At 38.9% G+C, this 11837-nt stretch overlaps 1 pseudogene; it reads right to left on the bottom strand.

The window, feature by feature from the left end:
- Positions 1-5623: 5623 nt before the first annotated feature.
- On the bottom strand, positions 5624-8072 carry LOC149233749 (G-type lectin S-receptor-like serine/threonine-protein kinase At2g19130 pseudogene; annotated as a pseudogene).
- Between the last annotated feature and the right edge of the window lie 3765 nt (positions 8073-11837).

Raw genomic sequence — 11837 nt, 5'->3', positions numbered from 1 at the left:
CTTCCACATTCGATGGGAAGATCATCAGTCCAACCTCTTTTTCCAACTGTGTTGTCATGAAGTTATGAGTGGCCCCCGTGTCCACCAGAGCTTGAATGGTCTTGCCATGAACCATCAAGTCCACGAAACCCAGACTGTTCATCCACGATTTATCCATAACTTTTCCCTGCATACATGTCTGTTCATCATCAAGCAACGACTTCACCACCTGTGAACCTGCGTCGTCAAGCTTCATCAACCCTGAATAAGCTCTGATACCACCTGTCACGCCCCCAATTCTTTTTTCCTTAAATTGGTCGGGTGTGGCACCTCCTAAGTTAATAACTTTATCCATCGTTAATTAACTTTACGAACTACGCCTTCAACAATTCATAATAACATGAATTAACAATATTAATGTGCGGAATCCATCAATAATACAAGAATAATAACCCAATAATATAAGAGAAGTAATCTTTTTATTATATATGAGAAAGATTACAATGACTGGGAGCAGTGCTCCACCAGCGTTCATAAACAAGGTAGGCGCCCACCCATGCAAGAGCGCACGACAGTCTCGCCTCAACCTTAAACCCGAAACAATATACAACATACATAAGTTTGCCCAACGGGCGGGCGCACCCGTACACGACCCGCGCCCGTTCACAACCCAACCATGTATCAAGACCGGCGGGCGGGCGCCCAGCACACCCTCCACCCGCACTTCAACCACACACCCAACTACCTTATCAACGCATCCTGCCTTGCCCGAATCGGCGAGCGCATCCACATATGCGACTATGGTTCAAGTGCGACCTTCGCACTTTCTTGTGCACACTTCCTATCTTGTGTGAAGACTTGTGCGAAGTTGTTTGATGCCTCAAATGAATGATCAACCATGTGAATATATATCCACTCTATCGTGGATATCCTCCTCTCGGCTGACCCATCAATCTTCAACAGCATTGCCCAACCGCCATGACTTCTACCGTCGGCTCACCCACGTTTCATCATGTCTTCGGCCAGCTTCAAGTGTAAGGCGAGCTACCAACTAGCCCTTATAAATGTGTGAACGCTCTCCCATACTTGTGCGCACGATATGACTGCGCCTTTGTTGTTTGAGCGCTCACACTTTTTTCATGCCTTAGGCTAATTTCGCGATGGGAGGGGCGCGCGCGCCTGTGCACGAAACTGCGGGGCGTTACAGAAGTGGTTGAAGCATCGTGTATTAAAACTGATCATCAATGTCATTTTTAAGTTCAAAATTATTTTCAGCACTGATAATCATTGTCATTTTTAAGTTTAAAATTATTTCTGCGTTAATTTTTAGTTTTGATTGTGTGAGTAATAATATAGTTAGGTAAGTTTTTATGGGGAGTTTGTAATATGAATTTATTTGAAAACCTTAATTTTATTAATAGATAATAAAAGATATTATTTGAAAACTTTAATTTTTATTATAAAAATATTAATTATAATTTAAAAATATATATATAAATTTAAAAATTATAATAAATAAATTGTACTACGATATGCATTAAAAGAAATTAAGATAGTTTAATTGGTAATCTGAGATATATGAAATTGTATTAAAAATTGTTTAAATTCACTTTTTTTTACTACCTCGTTTAGTAGTTAAGCTACCTATTAGGTTCTAAAACATTTTCTAAAGTAGATCTATCCACATTAAATAAGCCATTTGACTTATATATAAGCTAAGGTATTAATGACAAACCTAAACAGTGAGTGTTCAAAATTGAACACGTGGGAGTGAGTCAAGAGGCCTCCAACACATCAGAGAAGTGTTAACGGAAAATCACCACTCAAAAAAAAAATTGAATTTTACATGTTTTAAAAAAAATTAAGTAATATTTTAAAATGTCGTAAGAAGGGCTGCCAATCCATTGGACATTTCTGAAAATTTAACTTACAAAATTGCTGCAGCCTGGCTGACCATCAGTCCGCCTTGTTCCTCGACAACCTAACCTATAAGTTCCAGAGTCTAAAGTATGCCACTACTTGGCGGTGGCAGGAGGTTGTTGAAGGAATAAATAAATGTAATGGAGCATGGATGTTGTTGGATTACCATCTAAGAGTCATAATGACCAGCGTCCAACCTTCTTCCTCTATTAATTACTTGGCGGCTTGGCGACAATAAGTTGTTGAACAAATAAATAAATGTAATGGAGCCCAGAGGTTGTTGGATTAACATCCAACAGTCAATCTAACCTTCTTCCTCTATTAATCAATGGAAAAATATTTACATGAGGGTTGTGATAAAAAGGCTTGGTCACTCCCATTTTAGAACTCCTCAATGTTCAGAACTCAACCCGCTGATTCATACTATGGAATAGAGCCCACCCATGAAGAAAGCTAATATACCTTGGTGCATTCTTTTATATCAATTCCTTTGATTTGCTTATTTGATGGGGGTTATTTGTCAAGGGTTCAAACCCTATGTCGAGGGCTTAAAAACTTTTGTAAGCTTTTTACTGCAAGACATAGTATTATGTCTATCTTGAAGTAAGGGCGTAGAACCTAAGGGAGGTGCAAAGTTGGTTGCTCGACCAAAGGGAGAGCAAGGAAGTCTAGTGAAAAAAACATATTGATTCGATGCCAACTCTTGGAAGGGGAAACTCTGATTATGAACCAATCTACTTGTCTTATGATTACGAAAAACTACTAAAATATATATATATATATATATATATATATATATATATATATATATGTTGTGCTTGCCGAAATGAGGATAAGAAGAACCGAGAGAAAGACATCAGAATTCCAAATTCCAACACAGTTTCACAGGTATTTCTCCACATTAGACATCCTTTTTATTGTCTCGCTTTTGTTTTGTTTGTTTTAAAACCATGCATCCTTTTTATCATCTCGCTTTCATTTTGTTTGTTTTAAAACCAGATGCATGGTCTCTTCTACCATTACTTTTTGTTCCTTTTTGTTTTCTCGAAAATAGCTCCATATTGAAATTCAATTATCTGCCATCCACACTTAATTCAATTATCTGTATGGGTTGGTAGCTATTAGGAAATAGATATAAAAAAAATAAAAAATTGCTAAACAAATTTAAGTACACATTCACAGAATTATACACCATAAGTATTTAAAGTTAAATGTCTGGAAATAGAGAAGACCATTAATTTTGAATATATCATTCAATGTATTACAACACTACACCATTTTCTCCAACTTTATGATTATCTAATGCTCTTCAACATGTCGGTAGTCATTGTTTAAATCAAATACTACACAAAACACTCAAGTGAGGATTTTTTATTTATAGAGTTTTGGGTTGGAACTTGGTAAAACTATTTTAAAGTTATTTAAAATTTCTTTTGAATGCTTAAATGAGTTTAACTAAACTAGTATAAAAGTTTTTATAAATGAGGATTGTGTGGAGTTGATAAATCAAATTTAAAATTATAACTAATTCTTGTTAAATTATGTACAAATTTGATTAAAAAATATAGCAAAAGACTTCTAACATAGAGAACTAGAATAAGGCAACCATATAGATATTCGCATGAGATCCTCCATTGACAAGGGATGTTTCCATAAATAAGGTGGTTGTTGCATATATTTTACTATCAATGAAAAATTATTGTTTTTTTTCTTTTGGTAAAAAAAATAACTACCATAATGATATTTTATAGTTAGTTTTAGCCTTTGGGAATGCATTAATTTTGTGAGCTATAGGCAACCTTGACTGGAATATTGAAACGGATATGAAGTTGTTATTTATTTCATTCATATGGAATTTTGAATTGACTTGAATCTGGGAAAATACAATTCAAATAGAAAAACCCTATAAAATTACATATCTCAAATGACTTAGGATTCTAACCAATTGCATAAACCTTTGGCTAAATTCTAAGCCACCCCAAATTGTTGTTAATCATTTTTAAGTGGCTTTTCCCGGCTTATCTACCAGTGGAATATTCATAGTCAAGTTCATTAAATTTCATTGTGCAATGGTACACATTTGCTTTTGGTTGAGGGACGCAAAAGAAAATTTTGCTGGAAAGTTGGTCGTTTATGTGTGTTTAATGTTAGTGAAGTTCAACTGGAACCTTTTGTTTGTTTTGGGACGGAGTTAAAACTTATAATGGGTAGCGAAATTTCCTTAATTTCAATGTGGTAGGAATAAACTTTGATGTAGAAATTCAGAATAAATAGCATTGGTGACTTTGATTACCCATTTTCAAATCCAGATTACGCCTACATTTGATGGGATTTTAATTATAGTGAGGTTGGGTTGGTGCACATAAAAAGAGGGCCAAAATTGAAGAATTACAAAAGGCATTTGCTTGATATAAATTTCAATAATACCTACACCAAATACTTTAATTTCAAAGGCTCAAAATGGAAGAATTACAAAAGGCATTTGCTTGATATAAATTTCAATAATACCTACACCAAATACTTTAATTTCAAAGGCTCAAAATGGAGTATGACGTAAAAAAAATATCATATAAACTTTGGAATAAAATTATTCCTATTTAAATGTTGAAAATATCTTTTCTATTCCTTCATAATGTGTTTCTTTCTATGATAGTGCACAATCTTTTGGATAGATAAAAAAATATGACAGTGAAAAGTTCCCTAAAACAGAAACAAGAAAAATTAAGACTCGGCCTATAATAAATATTTTTAAATATTTTGTGTGTTTCATCCCGTTAGTCCGCCAGTCAGCCATATCATGTTGATCCAACTATAGAATTGGTAAAATAAAAGGAATATAGGATAATGGTAAAAAAATTTATTGAAATGGTAAAATATATGGAATCTTTAAAATAAAAGGAATATGAGATAATATATTTTAATGGTAAAAGTCTTTGTTGGAATTGTTAAAATAAAATGAATATCTGGTTGTATATTGTAGTGGTAAAAGTGCTTATTTAGATGACTTGTACAATAATAAAATTTAAAGAGTATTTTTTGTATTTATTTTTCTAATTTATGGAAATGAATATATTTATATTTATTTTTCAAACACGATAATTTACAACAATTTAGCATGAGAGCTATTTATTATTAACTAAATAGTGACTTAAGGGCAATGGTTACAGAGTATAGCCCTTGTTAAATTTTGCTAACATTAGTAGGAATTATTTGTTATGCTTTGCTGACATTAGTAATAGGAATTATTCTATGCTTAATTATCTCTTGCTCTTTAAAGGATAATAAATCAAGAGTAAAGAGACGGGGTGTAATCAAGAATTTAATCAATACTACAAATTGAATCTGTTCAATACAACAAATCACTGGTTAATAGGGTTGATTTACCCTTCAAAATTAAATTAAGAGTAACATTTCAAATTTGATCACTGCCGAATGACTCATTTTCTAAAATAGATCTATCCAAATAAGGTCAGCCATTTGACTTATATATAATCTAAGGTATTAATATCCAAAATTATGAAAGAAGTAATGACAAACCTAAACAGTCCGCGACTAATCGAACCTTGTGTGTTCGCTGAACCATCGTTTTCACTCTTATAAATTTCACTGAGGCTTAAGTTTTATCAGCGAAGTTTCTTAATGCTGGATGTGAGGATGATTCTATTAGGATATCGAACTTCGATAAATGTCAAAAAGAGCAAGGCAGGCAATATTGGCTGAGATTCTAGAGAGGAGTGGAGGTATTACCAGTGCCGATGCGTCGTGAAGAAACATCGTTGCCCCAGGGGAAAACGACTAGATCGTCGGCACAGGTCTGGAAAGACGGGGGAACTGGGGGAAGAGGGGGCACGTCGACAATGCCCTCCAATATGTGCAACACTACACTCATCGATGGCCTCGCGTCGTCATCGTCTTGGATGCACCATCCTGCCACTGTTGCAGCCCTCTCCACTTGTTCCGCGTCCGCAGCGTTCAACAATTTCTTGTCGAGCACCTCCATGGCGTTTCCGCCGCTGATCTGGCCTGCAGCCCACGCAGGAAAGAACAGCTCGCCGGATTCCGAGACCGTATCCATGTTCCTTCGCCCTGCAATTATTTCGAGCAATGTCATGCCGAAGCTGTAGACATCGGCCTTCACAGTGATGGGCATGCCTGAGAGCCACTCGGGGGCCAAGTACCCTCTCGTTCCTCTCATGGTCGTCAGGACCTTACTATAATCTCTGCCCAGGAGCTTCGCCAGCCCGAAATCGGCCACCTTGGGGCACAAATTGGAATCCAGGAGGATGTTTTCCGGCTTGATGTCGCAGTGAATAATGCAGTCCCTGCACTCATCGTGCAGGTAAGCAATTCCTCGGGCAGTCCCCACCGCGATGCGGAAGCGTGTTTTCCAGTCCAACACCTCCTGCTGCTCATCTCCCGCCGGGGTTTGCGGAACAGAAAGGAGCTGAGGCAGCCGTTAGTCATGTATTCGTACACCAACAGCCTTTCAGATCTCTCGGAGCAAAATCCCAGCAGCCTAATCAAATTCACATGCTGCGTGATTCCGATGGTACTCACTTCCATGCAAAATTGCTTCTCTCCGTGACTCACACCTTCCAATTTTTTAACTGCCACCGGAGAGCCGTCCGCTAAAATACCTTTGAACACGGACCCGAAACCCCCGCCTCCCAGACGCTCACAAAAATTCTTCGTTGCACTCTCCAGCTCTCTGTAACTGAATACAGTAAGCCCAACAGGCGCGTATTCCGCGTTAGACAAACCCAGGCGCTTGCAACACCAGAGAAACAATAGCACAAACACCAGAATAGCAACCAGTCCTCCCACGACACCGCCCACAACGCCGTCAAGAGTAGCCGTGTTGTTGGAATTAGAGGAATGAGGTACATCAGCGGCATCTAACCGCAGAAACAGAGAGACTCCGTTGGAGTCATCGTACAAATTTAGCAATTCCTCGAACCACACTATACACGTCCGCAAAGTATCGTTGACGTAGGCATATGCGGTGCACGAGCAATTGCTGAGACAGCCTTCGTGGCACTGCCTTTGCCCTTTGTATGGAACTCCCCCAGAGGGCATAGATTTGCCACTCAATTCTACGAACATGTCGGTGGTGGTCCCGTTTCCACCATGGCTGCATCGTAACGGCGTCTTCCGAACGCAGCCGCTTGACCACTGCTGAGATTCCCATTCTTGGCTGTCTCTGGGGATAAAACCCGGCACGCACTTGCAGGACTGAACATTGTTATTATTGCACGATCCATAGGGTCCGCATATGGCATAAACCTCGCATTGAGTGAGGGGCCGTTGCCAGATCATCATCCATTCTTTTTTTTCCAGCATAATGTACATTCGCATCTGTCCCGACTTATTATCCATAACGAAACGCGACAGATAGCCATAGGTGATTCCATGCGCCAAAGAAAATGTAAAATACTTGTACGAACTGTTATGGAAATAATTAATATCGTACCAGTAATACTCCACGGCAACATCGCTGAAAAAATTGCCGTTCCAAACACCGCTCTGCCAGTATTTGGTGTGATTCTTCAACGTCATCACGAACTGGTCGGCTCCGCTTGGATCCATAAGAAGGGCGAAGGGGCCAGGACTCGGATCCCAAGGGCTCTTCCACGAAGACAGCCTCTGGTTGCTACCAAGTTTCATACCTGGCAACCATGTATTTTCCGGATGGTCGAAGCTCTGCCAAATGATTTCAGAGGTATTCTTGGCATCCTGCACGATCAAGTTACCAGAATTTGTTATCACTGCCGAAAAAGGCTTCTTCCCGTTAGCCTTGGTGGACCAGACGGTGGATCTCCCATAAGACAGAAGAAGACTCCCGTCCTCTGTGAGATTAAAAACAGAAGACGCATTCTGCAGCGGCTGCTCCAAGTTGGCCACCCAAGCGATTGTCTGCTGTGAAGCTTGAGCATACCAAATACCTACGTACCATTTTTTAACGTTGTTGTTCATGAGATTGAAAAATCCCACTTTGAAGATACCGTTCTGAGAGATTCTGGTCTCATTACCAGTGAGAGAGGCACCAAATACTATGCTGTCGGAATCTTCCGCGTAGCCGGCCTTTATCAGAAGCAGCAGCACAACGAAGAGAAATAAACAAGACAGATCAATCCGGGGGAGTTGCTCTGTCATTCTCTTTTCATTTCCCATTCTAAAATCAATGAGCTGCCCTGCTGCCACACCATACCCTCAAACCCATTATAACGTTTTCATGAGAGCGGTCCGGCTTTAGAATGTCGTCTATTCAAGTCGAACGAGAGGGTAAGGGAGACCCCATAATACCTACACTAACGGCGAACGGACAGCGGTCCGGCAATTGAATCTTGTTTCCTCTGCTTGAACGAGTCGATACGATACGGTATGCTCTATTATATTTGATATAAAACAAAATTCGCCAGTTTTGAGCAAAAAAATTCCAAAATCTATAATAATAAAAAACATTTCGCCGGTTTAATTCCAAAATCCATAATGACTAGACAATGGCAGAATCAAACAGCAATTTAAAAGGCAACAGGTAATGAGAATTCATTGGCCATACCTATAACGAGTTGACAATGCATTAATCGAGCAACATTTAAAGGCAACAGGAAATAAGATTTCAGAGGAAATCAAGTCAGCCATTAGTCAAACAGTAATCAAAGGCCGTCACGCAAGTCAGCTATTAGTCTAGGTAAAGCGTATCGACTCGTCCAAATTGATGAGAACAATCAAACGCTGACCAAATGTGATAAGCGGGTATACCGTACCGATTGGTTCCAGTTGAATAGACAACATCCAAAACCTGACCAAATTCATGAACAAGTTATAATGGGAGCGTTGTTATTATAAGTATGTTTAGTGTTGAAATATAATTTCAACGCAGCCGTACGCTCCCCAAAACCGCCAGCAAAAACCACAAACCGGTTTAAAGATTTCTCGGACCGCTTACCTGCAGAGAATGGTTTTCGTACACAAGGGCCCGAGAAAATGTGGAGCTGACACGTGGTTCAGCCCTGACGTAACGCAACGTCATTTTCTCGGAGGATAAAGTTCAACACTTGTTGGTCCTCCGATATTGTTCTCCACCGTTGGATTTGCTCCCGTGTTCTCCGCCGTTGATCACCTGGAGCTGCATACGAACCCACATCAATTCAATGTTTTGCGTGGAGTAAATTAAAAGCATGGTTGACCATACCTTTCATTAATGCTTGTCATAAACTTAGGTGAATAGTTAAGTTTTTTACATAGGGCACGTAATGCATTTAGTTTTATATATACGGCATATATTTATTTAAGTGTTGACCATATGTAATGTAAAAAAAAGGGGCCACGGTAATATAGAGTTTTTACGCATTATGTTTTATATAGCGAGCAAAACATATATGCTTGAGTTTTTGCTCATTGTATTTTTGAAAAAAGGGAAAACACACAGCAGTGTGTAGAAAAACAAGAACAGGGGTGTGAGTTTTTTTTGGCGATGTAATTTTTTTTGTTGGCCATAGCGAAAAACCATGTGTGGTTTTGCACGAAGTAAGTTTTTGTAAGTTTGTGTAAGTTCTGTTTTTACAGCAGTATGTAAAATTGTTTTACACCAGTGAATGAAAATTGAGACTTTACAGCAGTAAGTTATTTTTCACAGCAGTGAATATAAAAGGGATTTTACAGTGGTAAATCTTTGTATCAGTTTTTAATGAATAGAAAGTCTTATGGTGGTGAAATACTCTAGTTCTCTGTGTGAAATTATTTTAAGCTGTCTGTGCATAAAAAATCCTGTGGAGGTAAAACAGAGCATTGCCTCTGTGTTTAGTTTGAATTTGGTTTTTGGTATTTTCCCATTAAAAATACCCAACAGTGGTATCAGAGCAGGCTTAGGCTCTTTGAAGGAGACAAAGAAGCTGAAGGGAGAAGGTTGTTGCTGCAGCAAAACTTCTCAGGCAGACAGAAGACTCAGACAACAAAGGATTCAGGTATTCTTCATAGCTATCTTGTTTGTTATTGAAGAGACAGTCAGTGTTTTAAATACACAGTCAAGGAATGGCCAGCACAAGCACTGGTATGGGTTTGTTTAACACCCAGCTCCCACAGTTTAATGGGAAGAACTATGACTACTGGTCAATAACTATGACAGCTCTGCTTGCTTCCCAAGATTTATGGGAAATAGTTGAAGAAGGCTTTGAAGAACCAGCAGATGAAACTGAGTTCAATGCATTAACTCAAGGAGAGAAGGATCTGCTGAAGAACAATAGGAAGAAGGACTCAAAAGCCCGTGTGTTGTTGTATCTAGCAGTAGACCAGAGTATGTTTCCAAGGTTAGCAGCAGCTAAGACAGCCAATGAAGCATGGCAAACCCTCAAGACAGCCTATCAAGGCATGGAGAGAGTGAAGACAGCAAAACTACAATTGCTGAGAAAGGATTTTGAGAACTTGAACATGAAGGAGTCAGATAACATTGACTCATTCTTCACTCATGTGATTGGTGTAATCACACAAATGAGAACTCATGGAGAAACCATTGAAGACAGAAGAATTGTGGAGAAAATATTGAGGGTCTTACCCTCAAGGTTTGATGCCATAGTCACCACCATTGAAGAGACAAAGGATCTCTCAAGCTATTCAGTTGATGAGCTGCATGCATCACTGATAACACATGAGCAGAGGTTGAGTAGGAATGAAAACTCATCTCTTGAGCAAGCCTTCAAGACCCAGATGTCCTTTGGAAGAGGCAGAGGTCAAGGCAGAGGAAACAAAAGAGGAAGAGGCAGAAGCCAGAATAGAGGTGGAAGGAACAACTCATCAAATGCACAAGGAAGAGGCAACAATCCAAATCAGAACCAAGGCCAAGGCAGCAGCCAACAAGGAGGACAACATCATGCTCAAGGACAAAGGTATGATAAATCTAATGTTCAATGCTATTATTGCAAAAAGTATGGACATTATGCAAGTGATTGTAGAAAGAAACAACATGATATGAACAGTAGACAAAATGCAAATGTTACAAGAGAAAACAGCAGTCAAAATAATGTTCTGTTAGCTTGTAACATGGCTGAAACACATAGTGAAGACATTTGGTTTTTAGACTCAGGTTGCAGCAACCATATGACCGGAAACATAGCCTTCTTTTCTGCCCTAGATAAAAATGTGAAATCAGAAGTCACACTAGGAACTGATAGTAAAGTGTCTGTTATGGGAAGAGGAGAAATAAAAATACTTTCAAAGCAAGGAGAAAGGAAAACCATAGCAGATGTATACTATGTCCCCGGAATGAGATGTAATCTCTTGAGTATTGGACAGCTTGTCCATAAGGGCTACAATGTTTTCTTTAAAAATGATGTGTGCACCATCATGGACATACCACCCAGCAAAAGATGCATTGCTGAAGTAAAGATGACAAGGAACAGGATGTTCCCTCTCAGGATCAGGGCAGATTTGAAAAACAAAGGTGAAATTGCAGCAGTCACCCAAGAGGCTTTCCAAAGCGTGCCAAAGGATGAAAATTGGTTGTGGCACTTGAGATTTGGTCATCTCAATTTTGGAGGTCTAAACTTGTTGAGCAGGAAAGGAATGGTAAGAGGATTACCATTGATAGAGAAACCGGACAACCTATGTGAAGGCTGCATTTTGGGAAAACAACATAGAGAAAGTTTTCCATCAGGGAAGAGTATAAGGGCAAAGACACCCTTAGAGATCATCCACTCAGATTTATGTGGACCAATGCAAGCTCCATCATTAGCAGGCAGCCTATATTTCTTGACATTCATTGATGATTTTACAAGAAAGACTTGGATATATTTCCTCAAGAACAAAAGTGAAGTCTTTGAGAAATTCCAAAACTTCAAAGCATTTGTTGAAAACCAAAGCGGGCTGCACATTAAAGTTTTGAGAACTGATAGAGGAGGTGAATATATCTCCAAGGAATTCCTAAGATTTTGTAGAGAAAA

This window comes from Pinus tabuliformis, chromosome J (assembly GCF_031772625.1).
Source record: "Pinus tabuliformis cultivar Carrire ecotype Pingquan chromosome J, CPIR1, whole genome shotgun sequence".
Taxonomy (NCBI): Eukaryota; Viridiplantae; Streptophyta; class Pinopsida; order Pinales; family Pinaceae; genus Pinus; species Pinus tabuliformis.
Note: the sequence above shows the minus strand (reverse complement) of the source record. Positions and strands in the feature narration are given on the sequence as shown.